Source organism: Marmota monax, unplaced genomic scaffold (assembly GCF_021218885.2).
Source record: "Marmota monax isolate L192 unplaced genomic scaffold, Marmota_monax_Labrador192_F-V1.1 WCK01_AAM20220418_F8-fsc00188, whole genome shotgun sequence".
Classification (NCBI taxonomy): domain Eukaryota; kingdom Metazoa; phylum Chordata; class Mammalia; order Rodentia; family Sciuridae; genus Marmota; species Marmota monax.
The window spans coordinates 3,148,143-3,162,085 of NW_026692655.1; the positions used below are offsets into that span (position 1 = coordinate 3,148,143).

Sequence of the window (13,943 nt, forward strand, 5' to 3'; positions counted from 1 at the left end):
ATCCCCAGATCTTTTTATTTTATTTTAATTTTTGAAAAAATTGAGACAGGTTCTCACTAAGTTGCTGAGGGCCTTGCTAAGTTGCTGCAGCTGGCTTTGAACTTGCAATTCTCCTGCCTCAGCCTCCTGAGTCACCAGGATTACAAGCGTGTATCACCACGCCTGGCTGAAATGAAATGGGATCATTCTTAACTCTTCTCTAGCCTTTTATGATATATAGCAAGAGATCATAAAAACCTTTTCATGTTATGAGACATAGTCACAACATTACATGAATTCATCTGTTTATCAACAGTATTAATTCAGTGTCTACTAAGTGGTGGGCATGAACTAGCCTAGGCAGGAAGCACAACACCAGGGTCTTAACATGTTTATCTTGGAGCTCACAGGTTTTTTTCCAGTGCATCTTGTTCCACACTGTGGATTCTTCACAATGCTCACACACTCTGACACACATGGCTGTTTATTGAGGTTTGTTGTAGTACAGAGTGAAGGGTAACATCTGTCGAGTTCATTTGGGTGGATTTGAATGCATGTCCACAACCACATAGCCAGACCCAGACAGAACAATTTCTATAGAAATTTTTAAAAAGAAAAAAGCATTCTACTAGCCTGGAACTATTTTTGACCCATAAAGTTTCTTCTTGCCCTTTCCAAGTTACAGATGCCTCACGAGTAAACCACATGGGAGTGTGTGTTCCCTGCCCTTACAGGACTGGGTGGTCAGAGAGCATGACTGAGGGCTGGCGGGCAGCCCCATGGGACTTTGTACCCATCTCCTCCACCTGGATGTGTTGGAGGCAGAGGTTAGGTGTCCTCCTAAACAGGAGGACTTCAGTGCTCCTCATAACAGCAGTTTCCTGTCCTGTCTGGTCTGGGCCAGGTGAGCTAGAGTGACGAGGGCAGTGGAAACAGGCATCAAGAGGAACGTGTGTGAGTGTGACGGGGGGACACCATTCAAGGTTATTCACATTCGGGAGTGGGTAGGAGGGGTGCCTGGGCACAGAAGTGGTGGGAAAAAATAATCACAGGTGTGAGGTGGGGTGAAGAGATAGTAAGTTTACTCTAACAGTAATAATTTACTCTTTGGGGGACAGTGGGGAAATTTGAATAAGCACTGTGGATTCCATAATGGCATTGCATCCAAGTTCAATTCTCTGATTTTGATCATTTTACTGTGGTTTTTTATAAGGGAATGTTCTTACTTTAGGAAATAGATTTAGGGCAAGATGGAAATAAATGGTGGGTCTGGGTAAGGGGTTATGGGAATTCTCTGTACCATCAATTTTTTATATAAATTTGAAATTTTAATAATATATAAAGTTATTAAACAAATGGCATCTGAGACTTCATGGGTTTTAGATGTGTCCACTTGAATACCAGTGACCTGTGTGATCTTGGTACCTGCTTTTCTTCTTGGTCCTGAGGCTACTTTGTAGGAGAGGCAATTGGATACCAGATAGTCTTTGTGAAACAGATCAACCCTGGTTTTGTGGAATTCTAAGGCTGCTGATTTGTGGAATCACAGAATGACACAGGTGACCCACAGGGGGACTGTTGGAGTGAAGGGTCCCTCTATACCAGCCTTCATTATTAGTACAGCCTGCAGTATGGGTCTTGCTTCCTACAAGGGAGGAGAGATGGTGGTTTTCTAGTGGCTGACTCTCTCCCCAATTAAAATACATCAGTAAAGGTTGTGGCCTTCTTACCAGTGCACCCTGCTTTAAAAAGTGTTAGGGAAAAAAGTTCTTTTTGAGACAGGGTCTCACTGTATTGCCCAGGCTGGCTTCAAACTCCTGGGCTCAAGAGATCCTCCTGGCTCAGCATCCCAGAGAGCTGGGATTAAGTCATGTGCCACCATACTCAGCCAGAAAAATTTTTAGGAATGGAAAGTAGAGAAATGATAAGCAAATGACCAAGGCATTTATAATCCCACCATTGTTAGGATGGCACTGATTTGAAAGGTACAGACTGTCAGAACAGGAAGGAAACCTCATCTTACTGTACAAACTGGGGAAATTGAGGCCCAGAGAGGAAGTGGCTTGTTTAACATTATAAGAGAGTTGGTGACAAGGTCAGACCTAGAGACGATGTGTTTTGCATTTCAGACCAACCTAGTAGTTTTTTTTCAATATTTTTATAACTATATTACAGTTACACACAATAGTGGGATCAATGGTTACATGTTCATACATGCGCACAAAATACCATGATGATTTGGCTGATATTATTCCCCAGAATTTCCCCCTTCCCTACCCTCCCTTCTCTTAGCCCCTTTCTTCTACTCTACTGGTCTCCCACTTTCACAAGATGATTCCCATGGCAACGACATCCCCTCCCCTTTCCTCTCTGGCTTTCACGTATTAGAGAAAACGTACAACCCTCGACTTTCTGAGTTTGGCATCCATTTGCATGAAAATGACATAATTTCATTCTTCTTTATGGCTGACTCCATTGTGTATATGTGCTACATTTTCTTCTTCCATCATCTGTTGATGGACATCTAGGCTATATCAACCTAATATTTGTTTTTTAATGTTATTTTTTTTCTAACGATGTAAGAAACACATAAAATTTGGAAATACAGAAAAGTCTGAGAAGCCATCTCTGGTAAATTTTGCTCACTGGTTTTCATATGGTAAGGGTCTCCTGAGTCCTGAGGGAGCTCCCCTCTCTGCCTCTGGTGCCCACATTGAGACCCTCCTTCCTTCCCACCCACCTGGGCAGGGCAGGGTGGGGCAGAGCTGGATTCTGTTCTTCAGGATGCTCTTGGCTTCCAGCGGATAGTCAGCAAAGCACCCATGCCCTGAGTCTTCCCAGCTGGCTCCTCCTCATCCTTCCACGGAAAGTTGGACTGGAGCTACCCAGGAACCAGGTGCCATGTTCACCACCCATGAAGCCTGACGTGGGGGAACCAGGAAGATAATCCATCTGTGCATTGTCCTGCCTGAAACTTTGGGGTCAGAGTTTTCCTTTAACTTAAAAGTGTTGGCCACATTCCTTGGGTTGCCACCTTTGGAGACAGAGGTTCATCAGAAGGTTGCATTGTTTCTGTGTGGGGGGAGGGAAGTGCCCTGCTCTTCCCTTCCTCTCTCCTCAGAATCCTTTTCATGGACTTCTTTGTTGCTTGCTCATGGTGCTGGGGATTGGACCCAGGGCGTGGTGCATGTGCACTCTCTACCACTGAGCCCCACCCCAGCTCCCCTTTGGAGCACTGCTCAAGTGATCATCAGAGTTCTGCTCTGGGGCCATCTGTGCATGGGCATTATTGTGATCTTGCGGTAGCTCAAGGTGAGAACACCCACGTGCTGATACATTGATATTATAGGGATGACTCTAAAGTTCATTTAGCTATGGTTTTGGGTTGAACACACTGCTATGTGCTTGTCATGCATTATTTCTTTTAAATGCTCACAAAGACTCTATGAGGGATATGTTTTCTTCCCCCTGTTTTTTTGTTTTGCTTTGCTTTGCTTTGCTTCTTTTCTGCAGTACTGAGGATTGAACTCAGGGGCCCTCAACAGCCGAGCTATAACCCGCACTCCCTTTTATTTGAGGCAGTGTCTCACTAAGCTGCCCAGGCTATCCTTGAACTTGCGATCCTTCTGCCCCAGCCTCCCAAGTCACTGAGATTACAGGTGTGCACCACCATACTCAGCTCTTCTATTTACCCATGTGGGAAACCTGGCTGGGAAGGCTAGGTTGTGTATGGTTGGAAAGACGAGTAGAGATGCCTCTGACTCTGAGGGCAAGGAGTCACCATTGCTTTGGGGGTTTGGCCATCCCCCAGCCCCCAGCCTTCTCTAGCACTATCTTTGTCTTTAGACAAAGTCCTGGGTCTCTATCTCCTTCCTCCCCAAAGCCTCCCTCTGCTCCGTCTGCTACGGGCTGAGACTTGGAATGGCCTTCAGGGTTGATCCCCATCAATCTTCATCCTCCTTTTGTACAGCTGAGGACACTAAGCTCAGAGGCAGGGCCACTGTGTTGCACAATGCTGGACGCATCACTACACTGTATCCCATGTGAAAGTGCCTTCCTGGAGTTGCTCAATGCAGATCCTGTCATACTGGGGTGGGGACCAGACCAGGCTCTGTGGTCACTGTGGAAGAGTCGAGACTTGAACCCAGAACCAAGGTATTTCCTGGCAATCGGGGGCAGACCTCTTGAGCGTGCATTGTGGTTTGTAGACAGTAATTCTTGTTGGATGGTCTTATGTCCCAGGGGCAGGCCTGGAAGGCTTGGTGTCCCATCCATCCAATAAGAAGCCTTTGGGGGATGCCTTCCCTGCAGGAGGAGCCACGGGCTCCCACATTTCCCTGGGCCCTAAGCAAAGTTCTTGGGAAAGGCCTGGCAGAGAACAGCAGGTGGGAGGCTTCTCCCAGAGCTTGGCCCTGGCCTGCTGCCTGCCTTTCCCAGGCTGGCAGCAAGCCCCAGGCAGAGCAGGTCACTCCTTTCTTACACAACCTCCCATGGCGCCCCATTGCCTCCAGGATGGAGGAATCCAGACACTTTTACTTAACTGTCGAGCCTGCAGCAGCCTGGTTCAAGCCCACCTTTGAGCTGCCTCTTGGCCACAGCCCTCTTGGTGCTCTGTCAACTGCAGACTGACATTGCCACCGAATCTTGAACTTTCTTGCCTATGCAGTAGCTCAGGCTGTTCCACCTCTCCATACCCCTCTCTCCTCTCTAACCTCTGGTTCTTACCCTGCTGAACTCTCACCCACCCTTTGAGACTTTGTCTAGATGTATCTTCTCTAAGAAGTTGACTTATCAGAATCAGTCTGATCTTTTCTCCACATTCTGAAAAACATCCAATGGCCTGTCCATCCATCCCTCCATCCCTCCATCCATCTGTCCATCACCCATCTGTCCACCCCTTCACCCTTCCTTCCCTCCCTCCCTTCCCTCCCTCATTACTTCTGTGTCCTATGCTTAAGGATTAAGTAATGAATGCTGCATGGCTACTGCCCTCAATTAGCAGCTAGGGAGGGAGGCAGACACTTCATCAAGGAATGTGCTAAGTGCTGCCCTGGGGGAAAGGAGGTCAGCAAAAGCCTCAAAAGAAGTGGAGATAGTTAATTTCCCTCCAATAAGCCAGACAAGGCCACATGGATTTGGAATTAAATAGCAGCACAATTCACAATGGTTAAACTGTGGAGCCAACCTAGATGCCCTTCAGTAGATGAATGGATAAAAAAACAATGTGGCCTATATACACAATGGAATATTACTCAGCAATAAAAGAGAATAGAATCATGGCATTTACAGAATGGAGTTGGAGAATATCATGCTAAGTGAAGTTAACCAATCCCCAAAAACCAAATGCTGAATGTTTTCTCTGATTTAAGGAGGCTGATTCATAATGGGGTTGGGAGGGGGAGCATGGGAGGATTAGACGAACTCTAGATAGGACAAAAGGGAGGGAAGGAAGGGAGGGGCAGGGGGTAGGAAAGATGGTGGAGTGAGATGGACATCATTACCCTAAGTACATGTATAAAGACACGAATGGTGTGACTCTACTTTGTGTACAACCAGAGACATGAAAAATTGTGCTCTATATGTGTACTATGAATTGTAATGCATTCTGCTGTCATATATAACAAATTAGGATAAAAAAGCATGCAGTATTTGTCACCAGTTGCATGTCTTTAAGAACTCTCCATGTTAACAGTTATCTACCTCCCTTTCCCCTTCTCTTTCCCTCTCTCTTTCCTTCTTTCTTTCTTTCTTTTTTTTTTAATTTTTTTAATGCTTATTTATTAGTTTTCAGCGGACACAACATCTTTGTTGGTATGTGGTGCTGAGGATCGAACCCGGGCCACACGCATGCCAGGCGAGCGCGATACGGCTTGAGCCACATCCCAGCCCCATTTTCTTTCTTTCTTTCTCTTTCTTCCTTCCTTCCTTTCTTTCTTTCTTTTCTTTCTTTCCTTTTGGTACTTGGGATTGAACCAGGGGTGCTTTACCACTGAGCTACATCCCCAGTCCTTTTTTATTTTTTATTTTGAGACAGGGTCTTGCAAAGTTGCTGAGGGTAGCCTCAAACTTGTGATCCCCCTGCCTCAGCCTCCTGAATTGTTGGGATGACAAGCATGTGCTGTCCATGTTTAAACACATGTTTTCTTATACACTCTCATTTGGGTCCCATAATGGCCCTCCTATTTATAGATGAAGACACAGAGGTTCAAAGAGGTGAAGTGACTTGCTCACACCACCCAACTAGTAAGAAGCAGAACTAAGACTATAACCCAGGTTCCCCCAAATTCTAATCCAGGGGCCTTTCATCTGTCTCAGCTGCTTCCTCAGGGTCTTTTTTTAAAAATATTTTTAGTTGTAGATGGACAAAATACCTTTATTTTATGTGGTGCTGAGGATTGAACCCAATACCTCACATGTGCTAGGCAAGCACTCTACCACTGATCTGCAAACCCAGCCCCTGCCTCAAGGTCTTTGTGTTTGCATTTACTACCTCTCTGTTACCTCTAACAGCTGCTGAAAGACCCTCCTCCTCATTGAACTTAAATTTGAGATGGATATTACTCCCACCTCCATCGAAATGTCTAATTCCTGTTCCTTTCTATCCCTGTTAGGGGGGCAGAAGGAAATAATGACAATTCCCAAAGCAAGTAGGTTATTTAAAGACATCTGCTCTGTGTCCATTCTGCTTAGAACTTTTTACTGAAACCAGTTTAAACAAGTCCTTCCCCATCTTGACACTTCAACTGGCCTGTCTGGTCCAGCTGATTATAAAGCCCCTTGCAGGGGTGATTGCTGGTCAGCGCACACCATACAAGGGATTGAACCCAGACCCTTGTGCATGCTAGGCAAGAACTCTACCATTGATCTATAGCTCCAGTCCATTCATTCCTCTCTGCCTTCCAAATTTAGGGTGTTCAGCATGTAGCAGATACTGTGGACACTGACTGCCTTTATGAACATGAAAATTGTACTTTTCACTTCTAGATGATGATAATAATGATGATGATTACTACTACTACTGATGTAGGGACAAACGAGGCCAGGCACCGAAGACAGCAGGAAACAGTTTTATTTGGCTGCAGCCAGGTTCAGAGGGCACAGCTTTTGCTGTAATCAATTAATCCCTGAACCCTGAGTTCAGGGAGTTTCAGAGTTTTATACCCAGCATGTAAGGGGAGGGGCTCAGAAGTTCACAGTCTGCAGAAGTTCACATAAAAGCAGCTTTTTCCCCCCACTGTTTTGGGCAAGTTAACTCTTCAAGGACAACACCTGAGAAGGGGAGAGCTTCTTCTCCCCTTTCTTTCCTCCCCCTGCCAGCTGTTCATGGAGCCCAGTGGGTAACTTATCTTAAAAATGTACACATCTCTGTGAAGCCCAGCTCAAGGCCAGAGGACTTGTTTGTGCATTTCCTTCAAAGTACTATACTGGCTATGTTTGTGAAAAACTAGTAAGGGAGTGTCCAGCACCTGGAGTGCTGGTATCTTCTCGGCCAGTGGCCAAGTAAAACAGGGTGACACGAAAATAGGAAGTCTATCTACATTGAACTCTTTAGCAGAGACTCTTTTGCTGACAGTCCTAAAATCAGACTGGGTGAAGTTTTTTTGGAGAAGCCCAGTTAAGTCTTTTCAGTGGAGAAAGGGGGTGCCACTTTACTACTACTACTACTACTACTACTATTTTGGGTACTATGGATTGAACCCAGGGGTGTTTAACCACTGAGCCATATCCCCAGCCCTTTTAAATTTTTAATACTTTCATTTTTATTTTGAGACAGGATCTTGCTGAGCTGCTTAGTGCCTCGCTAAGTTGCTGAGGCTGGCTTTGAACTTCAATCCTCCTGCCTCAGCCTCCTGAGTTGCTGGGATTACAGGTATGTGCCACCATGCCTGGTTTCACCTCCAGCTTTTTAAAGAGGATTCTCCTCTCATGAAACTTGAAACCATAAATCTCAACATTTGTATATCTTTTCTAGAGATTCTCTTTCTGGTGGGCCACACTTTAGCTGTATGAATTTAGACACGCAACAATTTCTCTGAGCTTCTTCTCTTTATTTATAAGGGGAGAAATCATCACTTTTCCAAAGGGAGTTGGGAGGATTCAGTGAACCCCTATATATTAGTAGTATAGTGATTTAGCACTTGAGCTCTGGGGTCACATGTGTCTTAGTTGAAATCTGAGTCCTGCCACTAACTAGCTCTGTGACTCAGAGAAAGTCACTTAACCTTTCTGTGCCTTTGTTTTCATGTCAACAAACAAGCATAATAATAGTAACAACCTGAAGGAGGTTAAAGGAGATAAGGTATGTAAGGAATTTAGCACAGCTGCCAGATAGCATTCATTACTTAATCCTTAACCCTAGGATTTAAAGAGAGCAAGAAGGAGGGATGGAGAGGTGGAGAGATGGGTGATGGAAAGGCAGACAAGCTTTCTGGTCCTCATCTCTCCCTCCTCTTAGTTCTCCGTTGCACCCTTTCTTCATCTTTTTAAAAATTTTAGCTGTGCCCTGTCATTTAAGGAGGCAACTCATTATGAAAAGTACAAAGCACTTGTGAGAAGTCCCCCTCCCATCCCTGTTCCCCAGTCACCTCCAGGGAATCTCTATGCTGTTGGTTCTTGACTTTCAGATTGTGTGTGTGTGTGTGTGTGTGTGTGTGTGTGTGTGTGAACAAATCTGTTTATATATGCTCCCCGTTTTTACTCAAATGATTGTTTCCTCTATTTATTGTTCTGTGCTTTGCCTTTTACTTCTTCATACTCTGCCGTAGAAACCACTGCATTATGTATGTAAAAACCTCTCCCACTCTTTTGCTATAAAAAGCTACACAGTGTTATATGACATGGGTCGCCCTGATTCATTAGCCAGCTCCATGCCAGTCATGTTTAGGATCTTTTCAATTACAGAGTATGGCAGTGAACACACTGTTCTTTTTGAGTTTTTTTCAACCCCTCTCAGCCCACAGTCACTTAAGTGGTCCCATGGGGAAGGGCCATGGGGATCCTAAATGCAGGCAGGACAGACTGGTGGGCAGAGTGCGGGTCCTTCCGCAGGCCCAGGATACTGTCTTGCTGTAGGAGTGGCCAAGCATCTTTCGCTCTAAGGCAATAGTACCAAGAGTTTGCTACTCTCAGAACTTTCTAGGTGATGTTGGTGCTGCTGGTCTGAGGCTGCTGTAAACCAATACCAAGGGGAATCTGCTCATTCCCATCTCATGGGCCTAACGCGGGGATTAAAGTACTGTAGGCAGCCCTGTAAGGCCAAGCTAGCACCACACCAGGAACTTAATATATCACTGTGCTTACTACTGTATCTGCCCCCTCACTGCAGGGACAAAAGGGAACTGGACACAAGGATGATTCACAGCGATGACGCAGGTTTGGGGTGCCCTGGAACTCCTCCCCCAGATCTCCTTCAAACCCCAGGTTCTGGAATGGCTGGGGAACTTGACGGAGCTCCCTGTTCATCGGAAATCTTCATTTTTGTAATGGCAAATGGGAGTGGAGAAAAGCGGGTGGAAGCCCAGCCCGGAGCCCTGGGGTCCTGATCCGTGCCTCTGCCAGTGCCATGCTGAGCCAGCTTGCTTCTTGGTTAAGGGGGTTGGACCACGGGACAGAGGGCAGGGAAGGGCCCAAGTCCCATCCAGCCCTTACCCTGCACCCTTCAAAGGCCCCTTCCATTCTCAGAGCCCCTGTAATTCGCTCTCATTAAGGCGGCTTTGTTCTGAGATGGGGGGCCTTGGCCATCCCTCAGGCGCTCACTGCAGGCCTGGTCATGCCCCTGCAGCTGGGCGCTCTCCTTCCTGCCCTGGGAGGGGATGGCAGGAGCAAAGGCTGCAGCTTTGCTACCTTCCCACGCTACCCTCCCTACAGGAGAGCCTGCTGGGGCGGAAGTGGTGAGTCTGTTAGTCAGAAGAAGGGCCCTGGCCTGAGCGCCAGATCGCTGGGTTGGGAGCAGGACTAGGCTAGGCCCTAACCGCTGTGTGTGTGACCTTGGGCAAGACCTTCACCTCTCAGAGCCAACAAGTCTCCTTTTGCAAACAAGATGTGCTCTGGCTCTCAGCCTGGTACCAGAGTCAGTGTTGGATTCCAGAAGATAGAAGAATTTTCCTTTGGTTCACCTGGGCCCAGTATGAGACACCGCGTCCAGCACAGGGCCCGCGGCTTCTTTCACCTGCATGCAGGCCTCCTCCCCTGCTTGGCGGCTCGACCTGCGCCATCTTGTCCCAGCCTCCTTTCACCTTCCCAGTCGCATTTGCTCCCAGCACACCACTGTGACCACTGTACCACTGTACCACTGGCTGGCGGCAGGTCTCAGCTTCCCCACACCCTATCTCGTTCAAGGGGATGATACCCATAGAGCATTCAGCACCACACCAGTCACCCAGGAAGCTCCCAACAACAGCCCACCATTCCTGGGGTTATCATCGTTGTTATTATTTTCAAAACTAAGTCGAAAGAGTGCTGGGTACACAAATGCCCCAACTCTCCAAACTCCCTGTCTTTACTTAATTTTCCATTTTGCCATTGTCTCCTCCTCTGTCCACTATCCCCAAAGTATCTCGTTATTTAGGAAAATGGTCCAAGTGTCCATTTTTTGTTTTGTTTTGTTTTTATCAATGAAAAGACATGGTTTTATCCCTTCTTTCAACAATCATCCAAATATTGGTAGAGACGGGCTGGGGATGTGGCTCAAGCGGTAACATGCTCGCCTGGCATGCTCGGGGTGCTGGGTTCGATCCTCGGCACCACATAAAATAAAGATGTTGTGTCCACCGAAAAACTGAAGAAAAAAAAAAACACCCAAATATTGGTAGAGCTCCAGCTATGGAGACAAAAGAACCAAGAGGGCTCCTGACTCAGTTGGAAGAGTAGCCAATAATCACAAAAGTTAATACATAATTGCAACCCAGAGGTGCTTTCTGGACAGCTCGGGGGAGGGTGGAGAGAGCTCAGATGTTTCACACTAAGGTCTCCCATAGGTTTGGTTTGGCTCGTGAGACTGCAAGTGGGGTGTATTTCACACGAGGACACAATCCGTGCCACAGTCTCCATTCCAGGTGTGCTGGTATGACGTAGGTGTAGAGGAGGGCAGCTGGAGAAGGGGCGTTTTTAGCTATAGCAGCAGCTGCAGGCAGGACTTGCTAAGTGACTTTGATGACTCACTTGGCCTCTCTGAGCTGCTTAGTGTATTTTCTATTTCCTGACTTTCCCCAGGACGGGCTGAAAAGTCCTCTGGCATGAGCTGACTGTTCGTTCACATGTGCCTCGTTTATTTGGGAAACTTCCTTATGTGCCTACCTCTACCCCATGGTGGGGGAATGGCGAACTCTCGAGGAACTGTCAGGATTTTATAAGCGCTTCCTGAGTTTCAGGCATTTTACTCATTTTATTACCACAAGAGTCTTGTGAGGACACTTACTCCTATCTGCATTTTATAGGCAAGAAAATAAGAGACACAAAGTGGTTCAATGACTTGCCCAAAGCTCCTAAGAGTTTGGCTTTACTACTATACCAGGCCTTCTCATGGACTGGTCTGGGGACCCCCGGGGACCCCAGAACCCATGTGGATGGTCCACAAGTTCAAAATAATTTTTAGGATAAAACCAAGACCATGTTTGTTTTTCTGCTGCCCTTTTCTCAGGAGTGCTCTGAGATTTCCAAAGGCCACGCGCTCATGGTACCACACCCTGCAGCTAGGAGAATCTGGGGGTCTGGTGAAGAGATTTGCAAAAATGCAAAACAGGACCACTCTCCTCATTGTTTTTTTGCTTAAAAATATTTTTCATAAAATTTGATGTGAACATGTGATGAGCTTATTGGAATTTTTTAGAATAAATAACTCCATACATATTTAAATGCTCTCCTCGTTTTTAATTTCTGATAAGGTAAAAGTGGCCTGGGAGCCACTGCACATGCCAAAGTGCAGGAGTTTTGTACTGTGGCCTGAGGCCCATTTGAGGTGTCCTCCTTGTGTGGCTTGCCAATATCATTAACACTGGGAAGTCCGAGCCCTGTGTAGTGCCATACCAAGTGGCCCATGGGAGAAAGATCCATTGCAAATCATTCACTGTGTTTCAGTGTCTGACCTTGGGAAGTGCAATATAGGACATAAAATTTAAATCCCTTTTAAAGTTTCTCTTTCTACAGTTTCCTGAAAGGGATAGAAACTCACTGGTGTGAGGTGCTGGGGTTCGAACCCGGGGCCTTGTGCATGCTAGACAAGCACTCTACCACTGAGCTGCAGCCCAATAGGCTTCTCTGGGTGAGAGACCTTTCCTGAAAGCATCCAAGACATCTCCCTCACAGTTTGAGATGCTCCCTACTCAAGCCCTGAAAAATATATGATGTTTCTTACAAGTCCATATTTTTATTTTTTTTTCTCATTTTTTAATTGATTTTATTTTTTTAAATACACAATGGCAGAATGCATTACAATTCTTATTACACATATAGAGCCCAATTTTTCATATCTTTGTATATAAAGTATGTTCATGCCAATTCATGTACTTTGGGATTTTTTTTTTTTTTTGCATTACAATTCTTATCACACATATATATACAACAATTTTTCATACCTCTGTTTGTATATAAAGTAGGTTGACACCCAATTCGTGTCTTCATACATGTACTTTGGATAATGAAATTCTTTTTTAGTTGTAGATGGACACAATACATTATTTATTTGTTTTTATGTGGTGCTGAGGATGGAAACCAGTGCCTCATGCATGCTAGGTAAGCACTCTACCACTGAGCTACACTCCCAGCCCTAACAGTCCACGTTTTATACAAAATGTTTCCAAACATTCCTTTCAAATTGGTAACAGCCCATCTAGTGACTTTCACTTGATGAGGTGACAACTAGAAGCTGAATAATGAAAATGCCCATCACAACATCAGGAATTCTGTTAAATGTTCACAGCACCCAATCCAGTGTCACGTCTTGGCAGATCTGGAAAAAAATTATAAGCAGCCCTCATAAGGGAAGGCAGTCCTCCGGATGGCATTCCTGCCTTTATCTTCTGTTATCAACTTTTAGCTGGTACTCTTTATCTGGAAGAAGGAGGCTTGTGGAGAAATCCCGGAGGGCCTGTGTTTTAGAAGGATTTCATTCCAGAAATATTCAGACAACCTAACACAGAAATGAGTCTATTTCTTAGTGTTTCTATAAAGGTTCCTTCCAAAGACGGGAGCTGGCTTTTCCTGCCATATTGGTTGAACTCCTGTAGTCCTTAGGGGTTGGTTCATCCTCTAAACCGCCTCGCCGGAGAGCATTCCATATCATGCCTGGCAACTGGCCGTACTTGGCTTGCCTTTGAGCTTTGTAACCCTGTGATTCAGTGTCTGACCTTGGGAAGTGCAATAGAGGACGTAAAATTTAAATCCCTTTTTAAGTTTCTCTTTTTAGAGTTTCCTGAGAGGGACAGAAACCCTCTCATTTGTATGAAGTCAGAACTTTCCTGAGAGCTGATCTTGTCTTGGAAGCTCACAATGGCATGGTGTCAGAAGGAATGAGCCTTTGATCCTCCTGAAAGGGAAGTTCAGACCAGAGATTTCTGCTCCTGAATCAGGATATTCCAGTGTGATCCTTGCTCAACTGTAAGATGAGATCTAAATCTCATCTTATAAGATCTAGAGCCTCAGATCTTCCGTTGTCAAATGGAAAAAGGAATCAACCCTGTTGCTCTTACAGCCTTGTTCTGAGGACAAAAAGATAAAATGTGCCCAAAACAGAAAGCCCTTGTCTCTCTGCAGAGGCCTCTGATGTGCTGTTCTGTCTACCTGGAATCTGTCACCCCTCTTTCCTGAAGTATAAACACAAAGAGTCTCAAAACTAAATTAGAGACCTCTGTTGCTTTCCCCCGTGGCTTGTGCTCCTCGTCTCCCCGAGAGCTGCCCCGCATGAGCAGGTGCCTGGTGTAGTCTCTTCCTGATCGAAGTGAGAGAGCAATGCAGAAGAACTCTGGCCC

General features: G+C 45.8%; 1 long non-coding RNA gene across 2 annotated transcripts; it reads left to right on the forward strand.

The window, feature by feature from the left end:
* Positions 1-791: 791 nt before the first annotated feature.
* Positions 792-11,832, forward strand: LOC124093862 (uncharacterized). 2 transcript variants are annotated; one of them, XR_006852060.2, is made up of 4 exons: positions 792-883; positions 7,754-7,849; positions 9,305-9,351; positions 11,618-11,832. It is a non-coding gene; the product is annotated as an uncharacterized LOC124093862 (long non-coding RNA). The 2 variants fall into 2 exon arrangements; XR_009226943.1 differs by having other exon boundaries at positions 804-933.
* Positions 11,833-13,943: the final 2,111 nt, after the last annotated feature.